Here is a 15,677-nt window from a genome sequence, read left to right on the forward strand (position 1 = left end):
TCAACACCAGACTAATGGAAGGCAAGCTTCTGAATGCCAGCCAACATGGCTTTGTGACTGGCAGGTCTTGCCTAACCAACCTCATCTCCTTCTATGACCAGGTAACATGTACCCTGAACAAGGGCGATGATATGGACATCATATATTTGAATTTCCAGAAGGCCTTTGATCTAGCTCCCCATGATGTCCTCATAGTTAAGCTGGGGAACTGTGACCTTGATCACCATACTGTCCAATGGCTTGGAAACCGGCTACAGGGTTGGACCCACAGGGCACGTCCACACAAGAGCACATGTGCCTCTTGCTCCACCTCAAACTCCTCTGAGGTTGGGCAAGAGGCATGTGTGGGAACAAAAAAAAATGTTCCTCATGCTGCAAACCTGCAGCACGGGGAGAAAATTAGATCCCTGGATATCCGGGGGTCTTAAAAAAAATAAAATAAAATAAAAAAAGATATTTAAAAAAGTGGGGCAACTGGAGGCAACCAGAGGCTGGGCCCTCCAAAGACATGCTCTGGCTGCCAGAGCATCTCTATGGTTGGCCTTTGCCCTGGTGCTGAAATACATGGCTGGCCAGGCTCTGGTGCCGGTGAGTAGAGGGTCGGGGGGGGCTGGAGGAGGAGGGAAGGGATCATGGGGGGACCCCCGATGGCCCCACCGACTCCCCAGCCCCCTCAAGGCCCCTGACCCCTGCTGGGGCTGGCCCTGCCCCCAGCAGCCCCCCCACAATCCCTGACCCTTGCCACAGCTGGCCCCTCCCCCTGCCAGCTCCTCTCTTCAGTTTTGAGAAGAGAAGGCTCAGGGGGGACTTGGTGGCAGCCTACAATTACGTAATTACACCAGGCCCTGGGAGAATAGCTGTTCACCAGAGCTCTCCAAGGAATAAAAAGGTCTAACAGCCATAAACTCCAGGAAGAACGATTTATACTAGACATAAGAAAAAATGTTCTTTACGGTGCGTGTCCAACAAACTCTCCCTAGAGGTGGTGTAAGCACCTTCTCTCAATTCTTTCAAAAAACTGTGGATATATTTCTTGCTGGGGTCACTTGATCCCAGCTGACTTCCCACTTATAGCAGGGGGGCTGGACCCAATGAACTCATGAGGTCCCTTCCAGCCCCTAATGTCTATGAAATCTATGAAACCTTTTCCCCTTTTTCCAGGTGATTTGTTACCTGGTCATAGAAAGAAATGAGATTTGTCAGGCAAGACCTACCAAGAGCCAAACAAACAATGTTGGTTATCCATAAGAATATTGCCTTCTATCAGCCTGTCAAGAATGCTTTGATAATTTTTTCCAAGGTCTTTCCAGGGATAAAGTGTTTTTTTTGTTTGTTTCACCCATGTGTGTGTCCTGAGAGTGGTGCTGGAGGTTGGTAGGGGGTGTGTGGGCAGGAGGGCTGGAGCAGGGAGTGCAAGAAGAGGGGGTTGGGCAGATCCCACAGCCTGCCCTGGTTCGTGCTCGTGGTGTGCAGCTGTCCTGTGGCCTGGATGGGGGTGGGGCCTGCTGGAGCCAGCAGTACTATGGGTCACTGGTCATCACTGGCAGGGGCCAGGCGGAGCAGCAGGGCATTGGGCATTGCTGGAAAAAGTAGGGGAAGGGGCAAGGGCAGAAGCAGGGGAAGAGGCTGGAGCAACCCTGGTGTAGGGAATTAGGGTGGGCAAGGAGGTAGCTGGCACACGCTGCCCCTGAACTGGGCACGTGGCTCCTGGGCAGGGAAAGGACTGGCCAGGAATCAGAGTTTCCCAGATGGCTGCCACATGCTGGCAGATGGCTCTAGATTCAACATGGTTGCCAAGTGCTGGCAGCCATGTGGCCAGAGACTGGAGCTCCTCCTGGTGGTCACAGGGGCACAAGGCAAGGCTGCAGGGATTTGGGACCAATCTTAGTCCCAAGTCATCGCATGTGTAGACACCTGCCAAAAATTGTTTAATGCACATTACATATAGTTGCACTCACATACACATGTAGATGTACCCTGACAGAACTTTTGCCAATGATGTATATCTGAATATATAAAAAAATAGATATCAGAGAAATGTTTATTGTGTCTAGTTATATTTACTCTGTGTTAGTCCCTACACAAATGATCTTTAGGTATAGTGAATGCTTGCAGATTATGCCCAATATTTATAGAAAATAAGCTGTTTCTTTGCTTCAGGTAAACTTGACTTTTAACAGAGATGTAAGGTTTTAGGGTTCAATGACCTATCTTCAAGACCTAAATATAAACCTTAAATAAAGAAGATGGGAAAAGGAAATTAAAAAGCAGCATGTCTGGCAAAGGAGACATTCATTCTCATTATTTACCCTGTTCATGTAGTACAATGCTTATGGAAAGGAGTGTACTGGGAGCCTCAAAAGAAAAGATTAAAACTGAGGCTTTCAAGAGAACTTAAGACAGTCATCAAAGTCCTATTAGCTTCTAGCCTAAGGCATTAGAGGAGTAGAGGATTTTTTTCAGGCACAAGGGATTGTATATATGAAGGCTAGTTTCCAAGTTTGGGTAGAATTAAATTGATGAAGGGGCTGGGCAACAATAAGAACAAAAAGTGAGGAGTCAAATTGAAGGGTGGTTTAGTGCGATCAGAGCTTGAGACAGAGCAAATGATTATCTCAGAAAAGTTTTGGACAGATATGGTAGGAAGGTAAGTGTGTAGATGATCAAAGAAGAGAAGGTTGGAAAGATTTAGGCAAGAGTATAAAAAGAATTCCACATAAAAGATTTCTGGGGAAATGGAGAGGAACTGGCATGTTCAAGATACATTTTACAGAGAAGCAGGAAGATTTTGCTGCATCATACATTCAGGCTTGAGAGACAAGGAACAAAGTGGTTTCGTGAATATGGAAAAGAAAAAGTTAGAAAGGGGTAACATCATAGTTTGCCATAATTTGAATTTATTCACAAAATAAATATTTGAGAAGTCTACCTGAAGTAGAAGGTGATGTTGCAGTTAGTGGTGGAGTATGGTAGAACTTGACACAGTACTTGACTTTGTGCCTGGCTCTTGTAGGTACAGTTAGACTTCCATATTTACAAGCATTCGTAGTCCTACATTTTCAGAAATGTCCAAACATGGTGACAGTCAGCAGGGACTCAGCAGACTTCATACTGAAGAACCACTGGGTTGGTTTGAATTGCAAAATGTCACCTCTTTACAAAATTCAAGACTATTCTTTTGGCATGACCTCTTAGTTGATAAGATAAGAAACATGTGGCTTGTGTAAAGGAAGAGAACAGTTGTTACACTCCCAGAGCTATATTGTTTCACCTGAGACAGGAGGCTGAACTAAGTTGTACAGTATATTGTCTAACCAATAATTGATTCATTTATCTGAGACTGCAGAATTGAAGGATATGGACTTTTCTAACAACATTTGCCTTACAGGTAAGGCCAGCCACAGTGGGATTTTTTTGTTCTGTTTTTCAGCTGAGCAGCTGATTCAAGTTTTTCTATTCCAATGAATCTGAAAAAATAAATTTCATACATTTCATAGACATCAGGGCTGGAAGGGACCTCGGGAGATCATCGAGTCCAGCCCCCTGCCCAAAGGGCAGGAAGTCACCTGGGGTCATAGGATCCCAGCAAGATAAGCATCCAATTTACTCTTGAAGGTGCTCAATGTAGGTGCTTGAACCACCTCCGCTGGCAGACTGTTCCAGACCTTGGGGGCTCAGACAGTAAAGAAATTCTTCCTTAGTCCGAAATGGTCTTGCAGGAGTTTGTGACCGTTTGACCTAGTCATCCCTTGGGGTGCTCTGGTGAACAAACGTTCCCCCAGATTCTGGTGGTCACCCCTGATAAACTTATAGGTGGCCATCAGATCACCCCTGAGCCTACGCTTTTCCAGGCTAAAGAGTCCCATGTCTCTCAGCCTATCATCATAAGATCTGTTTTCCTGACCTCTGATCATGCGCGTGGCTCTCCTCTGGACTCTCTCAAGCTTCTCCACATCCTTTTTGAATTGTGGAGCCTAAAACTGGACACGGTACTCCAGCTGTGGCCTCACCAAGGCTGAGTACAAGGGGAGAACGACGTCCCGGGATTTGCTCGAGAAGCATCTATGGATGCAAGCCAGCATTTTGGTTGCTTTATTAGCCGCAGCATCGCATTGCAGGCTCATGTTCATCTAGTGGTCAATGATGACCCCCAAGTCTCTTTCTTCTGTAGTGCTATCCAATGTAGCACTGCCGAGCCTATAAGGATGCTGCAGGTTTTTCCTCCCAAGGTGGAGAACCTTGCATTTTTTGGTGTTAAACACCATCAGGTTCTCATCTGCCCATTTGCTGAGCTTGTCCAGGTCAGCCTGGATCACCCGCCTATCTTCTGGCATGGATGCTTTGCCCCAAAGTTTGGTGTCATCAGCGAACTTGGCTAGTCCACTCCTGACTCCAATGTCCACATCATTAATGAAGATGTTGAACAGTATGGGTCCCAGGACAGAGCCTTGAGGGACCCCACTGGTCACAGGGCACCATGATGAGTGACTGCCATCAATTACAAACCTCTGGGTCCGACCACGGAGCCAATTTCCCAGCCAGCGGATCGTGGTGGAGCCAAGGCCACAACTGGCCAGTTTGGCCAAGAGGTGATCATGGGATACCAGATCAAAGGCTTTTTTGAAGTCAAGATATATGACATCAATCTCTTCTCCCTCATCCAGGTGATAGATTACCTGGTCATAGAAGGAAATGAGATTGGTCAAACAAGACCTACCCGCAACAAACCCGTGCTGGCTATCCCTTAGAATGTTAGCCTGGGCCAGTCCATCAAGGATGGCCTCCTTAATAAACTTTTCTAAGATCTTCCCCAGGATAGAAGTCAGGCTAATGGGCCTGTAGTTAGCCGGATCCACTCTCCTCCCTTTCTTGAAGATCGGCACAACATTGGCCTTCTTCCAGTCTTCGGGCACTACACCAGAGTGCCAGGAGTTTTCAAAGATCCGTGCCAGGGGCTGGGCTATGACGCTCACCAGCTCCTTGAGTACCCTGGGGTGCAGATTGTCAGGGCCGGCTGACTTGAAGGTATCCAGCTTCTCAAGATGTTCCTTCATGAGGTCAGCATTTATGGAGGGTAGGGGATTCCCATCACCCGGATCTCCCTGTCCCATAGCAGGCATGGGTGTCCCATGGGACTGATGAAAGACTGACGCAAAGTACCTATTTAATAGGTTGGCTTTTTCCTGGGTGTCAGTTGTCCCATCTGGTTTAGCAGGGGTCCAACGTTGCCCTTGCTTTTCCTCCGGCTCCCCACAGATCTGAAAAAGGACTTTTTGTTGTCCTTGATGCTTGAAGCTAGTTGGAGTTCAGTTGCAGCCTTGGCTTTCCTGGTTTGCTCCCTCCACAACCGGACCAGCGCAGAATAATCCTCCTTGGAGGTGAATCCCGTCCTCCATCCTTTGTAGGCTTTCCTTTTTAGCCGCAGGAGGTCCGCTAGGTCCCTGGAGAGCCAGGAGGGCTGCTGTGCCTTCTTGCTGCCTTTCCTCCGTGTTGGGATAGATTTGGCTTGTGCATTGAGGATCGCTTCCTTGAGAAGCAACCACTCTTCTTGAACTCCCATCTCCCTGGGGTCATGGTCCCTAAGGACCTGACCGACAAGCCTCTTGAGCTTGTCAAAGTCAGCTTTTCTGAAGTCAAGGACTTCTGTGTTGCTGACTGACTTTGCCAAATAAATGAGAGCTACTCATTTCTGCTACTAGTAGGAATAGTTGTGGCATCAGACAACCCTTTTTCAGACGAAAGGAGCAACAACAAGTAACTGCAGCAAAGGACTCAAAATAATTCCTCAAGAAAACTCTTGAGCTTGATAATTGATTAAATGCAAGTTATTTTTCAGTACAATGCAACATGGTAAACACGGTACAGCACGTGTCTTAAAAAGCCCAGTGTTAAAACCAAAAATAGTATGACAGAAGGAGCAGGAAGAAGAGACATTTAACTACCTGGAAAATAAAATTCAGTGGAAAATATTTTATAAGCTCCTATACCTAGTAATTGATTTTCTGGTCTCAAACCAGAGACATTGCCTGTGCCTTGTAAGTAGTAAAAAATATGGAGGAGTGTGTGAAAAATATAAGTATAGGTGAGGGGACATTCAATCTTAAAATGCAAAAGCATAAACAGCATTCCCCATACAATACTTTGAGGCTACTCTGACTTTAATCAAACAAAACTATTCATTTTAGGAACCAAACCAATTCCACTTTTAGTTTTTAGAGAAGCTGTAACTACTCCATAAGTAGTATTTTGACACAGCCATAGGCAAGCCAAACAACTGTTCAGCCAAATTATGACACTGACAGGAGGTATAGGCCACAGAGGAGAAGGAACAATCTGTAATATCTTAGTAAAGGGCTATTTTCCATTCTGAAAGGAACCAGCCATAGGAAATTATTCCATGGTCTAGCTTGAAGCAGTCTGTCTAGTTGGCTGTTAGTCAGTGAGAAGATGTATCACTGCTAGGTTTGGGAATAAAAACATATTGCTCAGAAGCTACAAAATCTCCTTTAGTGTAAATCTGACATCTGATCCAGGTGAGAATTCAACAGAATAGTGATGTGGCAATTTATTCTAAGTCTTTGCGTAGGGAACAGAAAATTGGTGCTGATACTAAAAAGGGATCATGACAGGGGTTGTCAGTTAGTCAAGAAACATTCTTTGGAATGGGCTATTTTGAAGCACAGAGAAAAGACCCTAAAAAAATTTACAGGTGAGAGAAGACAGATGAATAGACAAATCCGTGAGACAAAAAGAAAGTAGGCTTGCCATCCTCACTATGAAGAATCCCTACTTTAAGCATATAGAATTACTCCTTTGGGACAGAGTGTTGCATTTTAATGCCATGATTTGGTGTTTACTGAGTTTCCCATTAGCTCCAACACCATCACATTTCTAAGGTTACTTGTCACAGTAGGATGAGATTGAGAGTATTTTTTAGATTAGAGATTGAAATGGTTTCAACCTAATTTGGGATACATTAGTATAAGGGCTATGCTGTACGTTAAGTCATTATGACCAAGTTATAGTTTCTCCTTAGAGGCTACATCTACATGAGACGCTGACTGAGCAGTTGTTACCGTTCAGTCATTTAGCACTTGTTTATACATGTACTAAATGACTGTATATAACCAGAGTTACCATGCAGTAGCATCACCAAACAGCTTTTTCGCTCATTACTACTACGCAGTAGTGTTGCAATGCTGCTAGAGTAGTAAATTAGCTACTGTGCAGTCAGCATCTCATGTAGATGTGACCAGAGCATAGTAAATTCCCAGAGACTGAGTCAACATCCTTAAGCTAAATGCTATCCCACGCCCCTCACCTGTCCAAGAGAAATTACAAAAGTAGATAGGGAATTTCATAACTACCTTCCTTAGCCATATAAACGGGGGTTTTTTTGTGGGATCTTAGATGAAGAGGGAAAAAATATGGTTAAAAGCTACTCATTCATTTCTGTGTGGGAGCATACAGAAATACTTAATTCCAGCTAAATAACACCACTGGGTACTGTAAGTATCCATCAGTGCACTTTTTACTGAGAGTATAGAGATTACTTTTGATTTAGCTAAATTTGGTGCATTCCCTTGATAAAACCATTGAAACACTGTGAATTAAGGCTCCAAGCTATCGGTGGCAATTCCACGAAGCTCTACAATAGCCAAAAACTTATAAATAATTTGAGGGTTTTCCTAGAATCATTCTAACCCTAGGCTCCTAAAAGAGGTGCCTGACTCTATCAGCCTCCAAACTGGTGTCTCTGTGGAATTATGCAACAACATATTTACATAGATTATCAGGAAATGTATAGCTCTTGACCACTCCACAGCTTATTTCTCCCTTTTGGTGGCTTTCTCTTTCCTTGCTATACTCATCTCTACAGTCACAGGAGAACCCCTTCAGCTCGGGATATTTTTAACTTTTCCTGTTTTTCAAACTTGGTATGGGATAGATTTTCTATAATCTTGGAGTGGGTGGAGAGAGATATTTTTTGTTTTAAGAAAGCATTGACTAGAAAGAATGAACCCTTTATGTGATCTCCACATCTGCAAGTTTACCAAAGGACCAAAAGATAAAGTGACTTAAGATCATTTCCCTACCTATTTGTATTTCCTTTGTAGCATCTACTTTAACTGTTAGGGAGAAAACGATTTATTGTGACTTCAGGTTATTTTTCTTGTTAATATATGAATATTGAAGAACATTGGCCTCTGGAATTTAAACTCAGTGGTAAAAAGTGGTAAATGTTATTGGGAAAGCAGGAAATTAAATCAACTTCATTATAATTGTCTGACAAAGTCACTTATTGAGTATTAGACAGGAGGATTAGCAAACAGTACATGATATTGAAAAGATTACATAAAGTAAAGAAGCTCAATATTTAATCCAAAAAATGTATTTCGGTCCATGGATTTTTTTTTTTTTTTTATCCACTTTATTTTCTTCTCTTTATCTTGCTGTTGGCCTAAACCTCTGCTCAGAAGGACAGGAAAGTAGCCGCATGTGGATTAGATGCCAATGCTTCTCTATTAATCAATGGTTGCTGTATAAACTGTTGCCTGGAGCCATTTTCCCTTGAAGGCTACCTCTGAAACTTATTCGGCCTCCTCCAGCTTGAAGTTTAGGATCTTAAATTTGGTTTGAAACACTCTTCTGCATTACTAAGGCCATATCTCATTGTGGCACCTGACCGCCATCACTCATGATCACAAACTAAATGCAGTAAGTTTTTGTTTCTGACGTCTCATACTCTCCTTGCGTTTGCCACAGGATTCAAGCTGCACTGTTTCCACTCTCATTACAGGCTTTGTCATGAAACTGAGAAACCAGAATATTTAGTGTCTTCTTTACAGCTTAACCTCACCCAGATAACTGGATTTTTGTTAGTATCTGAGTGATGGGAGACCAACAGGCTATACAGTAGACATATAGCCCTCACTCTTGATCAGAAACTGCTGCTTTTTCCTTGCAATTTGAAAAAAAAAGGATATAAAAAAGTTGTTTAAAAATGCTGTAAATTAATTATACATGGTTATTCATTCATCACACTACACAAGATTCACGTCTCTTATTTATATCAAGTGGAAACATATTTAAAGTAAAGAAGCCTGGAAACTAAATCTGGATAACCTTTGGTATGCAGATCAGCTGTGCTGAAAATACATCCTAAGGTGTGACTGTCCATGTCATCTATGAAAAAATTGTGTCTTCCCTCTTTCCTAGTTAGATGCTTAGCTGTCTTTCCAACCACCCTGGATTCTGAAGGCATCTCTCCTTCCCACCCTCCCAGGCATTTGGTTTCATGCTATTACCTTTCGGGCAGGGGAATGAGACTTCGAAATACAGGGGGATTCAGGGGGGTTGAGCCCCCCATAAGAAATGAGAGTTTCCCCATAAGCCCCTCCATAAGATGTGAGGGCCCCTGGCCCACCCCACACCTTTCTAAGCAGCTCAAGTGGTGATACCTCCTTCTAGCTTTCGGCTGCCACTGCCACAGACCCCACCAAGAGCAGGAGTGTACTTCAAACCCTGAGTGGAATCACAGCTTTGCCTTCCTTCTTGGAACTTGAGTTATACAATTCATCAAATGTGGTTTACTCAGCAGTTTGCACCTATAAAAGTCAAGCACTAAATCATCCCCAATGACTCCATAAGAGATAACAGAGCATCAGTCTTTTTGTACAAACTTGCTTCTCCATGGAAGTTGATAGATGAGAGAGACAAGGGGAAAGATATCTGATGCAGTATCACCAGGTTCTGCTTCTTCCACCTAGAATTATTTGCCACCTCTATAGGTGAACTTACAGATCTTGAGTTGGCCTCCTCAGTCATTTACAGCCTCTGCAAGTTCCCTGGTTACTGGAAGACTGTTGTCCTCATATCAAGTGACAATAACTCTTAAGTTAGTTTACTCTTCACTTCCTTTGCATAAATGTGGTCAAACATATTCAAGTTTCTTTTACTCTTTAGATAAAAATTCTACATTGCAATGGCACACATTTTTCAGTTTTACACTGAGAAATAAGTTGTTTTGTTTTTTTAATTCAGTTTATATGTCACTCTTCACAACAATTGCATTACATTAGTGTAAATGTGTAAAGTAAATTGAAGCCTCATATGAACAGGAGGACAGTGGCCCTCTTCTTGCCTTAACATTTATAGAGAGAGGTAGTTAGCTGTGTTAGTTCAAAGTCAGGCAGAAGGCAGGGTAGGTATATACCTTACAGACTAATTAAATAAGATATATACAAAGCACAAGCTTTTATGAACTCAAGTTCATTTCTAAGCTTAAAATTTAATCTGTCTTTCATTCATACTACAAGGTAATGCAATTCAGTCAAAAAAGTCAGAGGTAATTCATCAGGCCTCTTCAACACAAGAGTTGTCACAGGTGTTTTTGCAGGTGTAATTCTGGAACCAAAAAGCATTAGCTATCCTGGCATTTAATAGAAGCTTGTTTTGAACAAACCATTTGAGTATCAAATGAAATCCTGACTGTAATCTATCATTCAGCTCATCAGTGGTTAGTTTCATGAAGAAACTAAATTTGTCTGAATGCAAACCCCTGTCCCCCGCAAAAAACAAACCAACTAGCTGTCCCTGCACATAGATAACAGGTCATTCATAAGAAGTGGCTGAGCCAAAAATAGGATTTTTATAAACTCTTCAAATACATATAGCATGAAGAATTTTGGGGGGCATCCTACTGTATCTTTAAAATACTTGTAACATATGAGGTGCTGCTATGAGTAGTCTCAAACTGTACAGCCCTACTATGTTGGGGGTTGGGGAAGGAGGAGAATAAAAATCCCACACTATGCAGATAAAAGTTTTTCAAAGAGGATTCTGAAGCTGGGCAATCAAAAACACCCAGAACACCAGGTTTGTTACGATTTCTGATGAATATACGATCATAGAAAGAGCAGGTCCAGAGCCCTTGACTAAATTGTTTTATAATGGTTTTTAGTGTAATCATTAGAAATCACTGCTTATGAATGTTAGTATTACAAGATGATCCCAGTGAACTAAGTTAGGAGGTACATTTTCTCAGTAAGATTTAGCACTCTGATCAACGTTAGTACTGATAAAACCCGTCCAGCCTTCTTTCCACACAGCAGTGATTAAAGCTCTTAACACTCTTTTGCAGATATAGATAACAACATTTTTGTATATAGCCTAGTAATACTCAGATACTACTTCTACTCTAATCTCATCAGTACTTATATGCATCACACCACATTTTCATTTGATACATGTTATGAAGGCTCTTTTGGCTTCAACCCACATCATATTTCACGCAAACAAGGAACTATATTTTTTCAGGCCTCTGGTCTACTGTAAAAGGAGAGGGGGCAAGTTTCCAAGGGACCTGGTCCCAGATATTTAAAAAAAAAAAGGATTTCAATTGTTGAATTTTTAAACTGCAAATGCCCATCACATTTTATCACACATTTTTTGCTCCACTATTCCTGGGCACCATCACCATCTTTTATTAAAACTGATTCCAATCATTTCCAGTTATACATCCCAGGAATCTGACTGAATAGAAGATTGGAATTCTTTATTCTCATTTGTTTCTCATTCTCAAGCAAATTTAAATGCTTGATTTTTTATTAAAAACAGGTCAGTGACCAGTGAAAACATCTGGGAGTACTTTAACAAATCTAATTCTCCTAGGTTGTTGTACTAATACCCAGTCAATTAGGAAGTGGTGGATCTTTTTTTATAATGAAATTCTACAGGATCATTTACAAGCTCCTATAGTCCCAGATTTCTTTTTTAAAGCCAGAGTCTAATGAATCCGATTAATATCAACTCCCTAAAATAATTAACTCAGCCTTAAAAATAAGTGGCTAAAATTGATCAAACCTCTTCAGTGCTTGGAATTCAATGTTAATTCAGTAACGGACATTTAGCACGAAGTTGTGAGAGAGAGATCATAACAGAATTTACTTCCAATCTGAGAGGGCTTCACTGAAATGGGTAGTCAAAGGGAGAAGTGGTACTTTCACATTGCAAACAGCTTGCCTATGAAATAAAGGTCTACTTTTCCATGAGCGCCTATGGAATTTATTACAGAATTTTCAGAAGTAACTGTTATCTGTTATTTATATACATCTTGATGTCTTTCAGGAATGATGATCAACTTGTATTAAAAAAAACAGCAGAAAAGTGTAATTATTACTACTTTTCTATCCACCAAAAAAGACACTGTTAAATTATATAATGTTTTGTGATTTTTTTTTTAAACAAATATTTCTGTCATTCAGAAACAATGACATGCTGCTGTGTGTGTGTGTTTTACATACCCCCCCCCCATTTCCCCTCATTTTGTATTGGGGTTGGAAACAAAAGTTTCTAACCTCTCGTGGACACCAGAGATGAAGGATTATATATAGACATCGACTTTTGGGCTCATTATAATCTACCCATTCACCTCTGCATACCAGAATCCTTTTCCTTCTTGAATAGTCTCACTCTTCCACTTCTGTGTCAGGTTATAATTTCTGCTGCATGTCTCTTGTTTTTCAGCATATCCAAGTAATATCTCCTTGCTCTTTTTAAAGCCCCAGTCCATTCTTTCTAGCAGATTGTGTATTTACATATGGAGATTTTCACAGGCTGTTGCTCTATTCTTTACTTAGCTCAAGCTGCAGCTAATTCTTTTTCAACCTGAGGAAGAGCACTTTGTGCTCAAAAGTTTGTCTAAATATCTATCCCAACCATGCAGTTTGTCTAATAAAAGATATCACCTCCCAAAAACACACCCGCCTCATTCATGGCAAATAAATCTTCATTCTAGATAGAGGATTTTCAACCATATTCCAGAGGAATGTTACACTGAAAGATACCATAGGGGAAGTGAAACACAATAACTTTTTGTTCAGGTTTGAATTTTGATGGAAGTTCATTCAGACGTGGCCTATGCAATTTAGGAAAATATTAGAACTGTCCTTAGCCTGATTGAGGTCCAAAAGACATGGAAAGGAGGGGGGAAAAAAAAGTTTGTTGCCAACAAGCTGTTTGAGATAGAACCCAACTGAAAAAAGAGGGCTTACACTTAAGTGAAGGTGGAAAAAAAAAAAAAAAGAGTAGGATTACTTAAATGATTTAGATAAGCTTTTATTACTCTGAGACTGAAATAATGGGCCCCATTAGGAGTCATGGTGTAAATCAGCTTGAGACAGAACTTGACAAGTTTTTGACTAAAGAAAGTATAATTGAATACAGAGGTGTTATAAAGCCTCCACTGTGATTGGTATTAATCTTAAAAAACATCTTTGATTAGTTCTTGCTTGGGTCAAAAATACATCCCCACCCTCTTCCTTCTCTCATGTTTCAGGCTTATAAAAATAGGCATTGATACAGTTGATATCCTTTAAAAGTCTTCCCCGTATCTAGCTATACTAGAATTCATTTCTTTACTATTACCCTGGTATTATAGAAGATACTACAAGATTATTTGCAACAGAAACAGATACTTAATGAATTTAAGTGGTCATCAAAAGTGAGAGACTGATGTCACAGATCAACTCATATACAACAAGATGAAGTGCTCTGTAGGCTTCTTTATAGGGCTAATCAATGCTCTCTGTTCTGATGTAAAAAAAAAAAAGAAGATCTCCCATTCATGAGGGTTACTTTCTCTCAATGTCAAACTATCATAAGATACCGCAGGAGCCTAGGATTGTAAAAGTGTCCAACCTTCCGTCTTATTCAGTTTTGAACTAATTTTTGGCACATGCATTTCCCTGTTTACAACAGTTTAGTTGCAACAATGGCAGGACAGTAAAGAATTAAGCCTAACTAGAATCAGTTTCAAACATTATGCTATGTAGTTTGCCCACCTAAATTTTAGGAAGAAAAAAAATCTCCCTCTTTAAAGAAACTAGACCAATGTCAGATGACTGCAAACTAAAGTTCATGCTCTAAAACTGAAGACTTCACAGAACAATACATGCACTCATTCTCAATGACCGCTCAAGCCCTATGTTAATGTTTTGAGGAAAGTAGTTCACTTACCTTTCTCCAGAGAGATCCAGTTGATCTATTAACCTTCATCAGTAACCTGCAGGCAGGTGAATCTACTCCATGATATACCTGATGAGTTTTTCTAACAATGCAGGGTGGTTTGGGAAAGGATTTAAACCAATCATTACCAGGTTCTCTGTTGAACTTATTGCAGCCTCCATTCTCAGTTACTGGGCAGATCCTGTCCTCTTCATTCTTAGGAAGATTGACCGTTATTGCAATGAAATTGCTGGCATAACATGGCACTAAAACAGAAAAAGAACGTATTATTCATTCACTTGTGCCATGATATAGGTTCAGTTCGAGGCTCATTTCATTGTTCCAACATACACCGTCTAGAGAATAAAGGCAACGTTAATAGTAGCATATCAACAAGAGTTGTCTACAGAAAATGATTGCTACCTTTCATTGAAGTAATCAGCAATACAATAATTGTTCTTTCAGAAGAGGGTGAAGGATGTTTCATGCACAGAGCTCTGTGCAACAAAAAGGACTCCATTTGAACTGTAGCAAGGGAATCTTTATGAATACCACTGCTTGCAGTCACGTTGTGTACTTGTGTTCAGAGCTATTGTCCCATCTAAGCACATGGAGCTTCCTGGAAACTTACTGGTGTCACTTTCCAAACTGTCCCTCCTACATTTCCTGTTCAAACCCGGGGGAGTACAGGAAACCACTTTTCTGCATTGTCACTTGAGGAATAACTCACAACCATAATGAAAGCAAAATTAAAAAAACAACCCTTCCCCTGCAAAAAAAATATCTCTTGTAACTTGTTTAAAAAAAACCTTTTTTCTAAATCATATGATTTACCGCTTGGATGGAAGCTGGTGATTATTCTCCAAAAGATTGTCAAATTCCATAAAAAACAAGAGAGGGATTTAAACCTTCACTTCAACTTGAGGACAGAATTTTAAAGTGGGACTATGCAAGAACTCCTTTAACACGTTACTCATGCAGAGCAAGGCACTTCTTTTTAAAAAAGCAAGGTAAATTATTCCCTGTGGAGCTGTGTGGTGCTGCAGCTAGAAGGCTTTCCATACCCCAAGTCAACTCAGGTATTTCTACATTGCAATCTGCAGGACAAACATATCCCTTGACCTAAAGTCAGGATCAAAGAACATGCCCAAACTTTAAAAATAATAATGGCTTAAAGAAGAAAGTGGTTCAGTCGGTTGTCAGAGGTTGCTGAGGGGACATTGGTGAGTTCTGATACAAAGGCAAAGAGAAGCTCTGAGTACAAGTCAGAAGGAATTTACTTTAGTAGGCCATCCGTCATCCCTAAGCAGATATGGGTTTAACTGTGCTGAGGGACTTCACAAAAACTTCTAAAGGAAGGTTACAGGTTCGTAAGACCCACACATATAGTAATCTGTTTTCTCTTATTCTTATAGTTTTTATGTTTTCTTAGTGTAACCCATCTCCAAGTGGGGGTAACTAGTAGTGTAAGTTTCACTTGGCTCTCCTAGGAGTGAAATGGGGCTTTCCAGCAGGGAGGGCCCCTTTTAAAAACTTACAAACCCTTTGCAACCATCAATATAATTATTTACAAATATTGAATTATATATAATCCAATTATATACAGGATGAGATGCAACTAAAGCTGATACAAATTGCTACCAAAATAACTATGTACACAGCGCACAAAA

Source organism: Crocodylus siamensis, chromosome 3, assembly GCF_052110815.1.
Source record: "Crocodylus siamensis isolate JL-2025a chromosome 3, ASM5211081v1, whole genome shotgun sequence".
Taxonomy (NCBI): domain Eukaryota; kingdom Metazoa; phylum Chordata; order Crocodylia; family Crocodylidae; genus Crocodylus; species Crocodylus siamensis.